The following is a 3,021-nucleotide window of genomic DNA, read 5'->3' on the forward strand; positions in this document are numbered from 1 at the left end:
GATTTCTTTAAAGACTAAATTTAGCTCGGTTGCTATATTTTGGAAGGACCACTTCCAGAATTCAACTATAATAGAGTCTTTGTTGTTTTTCAAAGTCTTAATTACTTCTTTAATTTCTTTTATAATTGGTGATAAATCTTCTTCCAAATTCTCATTGATATCTTAGAATTACAATTTGTGACTTGGTTCAGGACAGTTTAGAATACTGTGAACTGTATTAATACCAGATCCAAAGGAGAGGGAGCTTTGGGGAAAGTGTGTCATACATCTTTCCACGTGTAGGCTCCTCTTAATCACAACTTTTTATTTATTACAAAGTGTTTTTCTCTGCGATACGCCTATGGGTATTTAAGGGATCATTAGGCCATTATACGCTGACATTTCTATGTTTCTTTATTATAAAGTTTATCACTTCCGTACAGGCTTTGAATCTGATGTAGGTATATTTCAAGTGTAGGCGCATGGTAGAGAAAGAGTTGACACCACTGCCAGTAGAAATCTTTGCTACTTTGAAAGACGCAGCAAAGATGGCCACTGTGTCCCTTGTCATCTGTTTCACAATATTCTAGACAGTTATTTCCAGCAAGACACTAAATTTTATGAATGATTTGTATTTCCAACTTATTTTCACACTTCTTCATTTATACAGAACTTTCATGGTCTTGTTTAATTCTACCTTTTGGAACCATATTAAAATATAAGATTTTGCCGCCCCCAAAAACTTATCGCCCTGGGCGGTGGCACTATTCGCACCACCCATCCCCCACCTCGCCGCCTAGAGCCGGTTCTGGGCACTGTCTCCAGAAAAACAAAATACTAGGAGAGATAGGGGCGCGTTTCCACAAAAAACAGTAATTAATTTTTATTATAAACTGTTTAAATTTCAAAATGATAGTGAGAAACTACATATTTTTATACATGGAAATCACAAATAAAGTGTCCGATTATACCATTAGAATGGCTACAGTTAAGCATAGAGAAAATGTTGCCACTTGTTTCAATTTACCCCACCAGCGAGGCCATTGAAACATACCAAAATTTTACTGAAAAGAGCGTACTCAGTTTGAAATATCTGACATGACAAAAGTGTCTTAATTGTGTCCACAGTTTGTACACATGTAGACTGGATCATTATTCATGCATGACCAATGAGACCACAATTTGGATTTAGCACACTGTATCTATTCCTCTCCCTTCCTGTAAACATCACCACAGATCAAAAAATAATTTTCTTCTTCTTCGGAAGATGGATGGAACTACAATTTTTTTTTTGCTGCTAGTTGTTGTTTCCTTCTCTCCTCTTTCTCTTTCGATTCTTTGGTACCATCTTGTGATATCTCTCCTCCTTTCTTTTTCTAGAATCTGTTCTTCGTGTGTATCAGTTAAGATAGCACATTTCCGCCTCTTTCTTCCTCGGTTGCTTTCTTTCCTTGGTCCAGCTTTAGGGAAAGAGCGAATCGAATGTGTTCAGTGGGAAAAAGTTTCTCTGCTGAAGTATCTGGAATAGAATTAACAGCATTCGCCACATTCTCGGAGTTAGCCAGAGGATCTGAAAGTATTTCTTCTGGAACTGGCCTAAAGATACAGAAAAATCAATTTCTTGGAATTTGTCTGCGCCAAATGGGAATACGCCTGTTGCTGAGAATCCTGAATGTTGTTCGGTGATGTGAAAATGGTGAAAGTCCTTTGTTTATAGTGGAAGGCAAATCATAAATTGTTAGTGTCTTTCTTGGAGTAGCTTCCAACACGCAGCGCTTCTCCTGGATCACACCTTCTTGAAAGGACCGTAAGTGCTTTCATCGGGGGTTGGGGGGGCAGTAATTTGTGAGTGAGCAAATGATAGAAGCACTACACCACTGTTCTTAAATTTATTAAGAGCTTGTATACTGAGATGGGACGAATGGTTGTCCTGCAGTAGTAGAACAGGAGCTTCTTTTGTTGGTCTGGTTTGCCTAATAAAATGATCGAGAAATATTACAAAAGATTGCTCCACCTGTGTCAGCACTGATGTATCCAATAGGCTCGTCACGAATAAAATGATCTTTAAAGTTATTTCTTGGAAAAATAATCATGGGTGGAATGAATGCGTCTTGTGCACATATAGCAGCTGCTGCTGTTACCTATACTCTCCGTTCACCAGTGCTCACAATTGCAACTTGTTTCACTCCTTTGTGCGCAGCTATCCTGTTTGATTCAACACTGTAGTTATATATATGAAGACAGGAACTTGTTCTCGAAAGAACAGTTACTGTTGATGACCGTGCAGCTTTTCCCTGGAATAAATGATGACTAACTGACAACCTCAGCTGCCGACAGGTGTTGTTATACCTCAATGTGAACAGCTGAAAAAGTGTGCCCCGACCGGGACTCGAACTCGGGATCTCCTGCTTACATGGCAGACGCTCTACCCATCTGATTCTTATTCCAGGAAAAAGCTGCACGGTCATCAACAGTAACTGTTCTTTCGAGAACAAGTTTCTGTCTTCATATACAGTATATAGTTAAAGGCTACCCAGCCATTGACCTTCGTCTGTGCCCAAACTCTTACGGGAATCGCCAAAGCGTGCGCGAGTAATGAGTGGGTGGGCAAATGTCTATAAGGTACAATACATATCTAGAATTGTGGACAGTTGGGAATGTGAGTCTCACGGGAAGCGTGCAAGGGATAAGTCCCTGCAGTCGCGCTATTCATCTGTGTCCTCGGTGGCTCAGATGGATAGAGCGTCTGCCATGTAAGCAGGAGATCCCGGGTTCGAGTCCCGGTCGGGACACACCTTTTCAGCTGTTCACATCGAGGTATAACAACAACACCTGTCGGCAGCTGAGGTTATCAGTTAGTCATCATTTACTGTAGTTATACCTATTTCATTCATGTTCCACATTCTGGAAGGGGGAAGAGGGTGCTTAGAACAAATATCTCCTAGCTTTTGGAAAAACTCCCCAACATTTTTTCTATTAAATCCTGTCAGTCTTCCCTGACTTTTGCTTTCAGGTTGTCTGATGGAAAGATCATTGTTTGTC

General features: G+C 40.2%; 1 non-coding gene across 1 annotated transcript; it reads left to right on the plus strand.

The window, feature by feature from the left end:
- The first annotated feature begins 2,696 nt into the window (after window positions 1-2,696).
- Window positions 2,697-2,771, plus strand: Trnat-ugu (transfer RNA threonine (anticodon UGU)). Its single transcript has one exon. It is a non-coding gene; the product is annotated as a tRNA-Thr (tRNA).
- Window positions 2,772-3,021: the final 250 nt, after the last annotated feature.

Source organism: Schistocerca nitens, chromosome 4, assembly GCF_023898315.1.
Source record: "Schistocerca nitens isolate TAMUIC-IGC-003100 chromosome 4, iqSchNite1.1, whole genome shotgun sequence".
NCBI lineage: Eukaryota > Metazoa > Arthropoda > Insecta > Orthoptera > Acrididae > Schistocerca > Schistocerca nitens.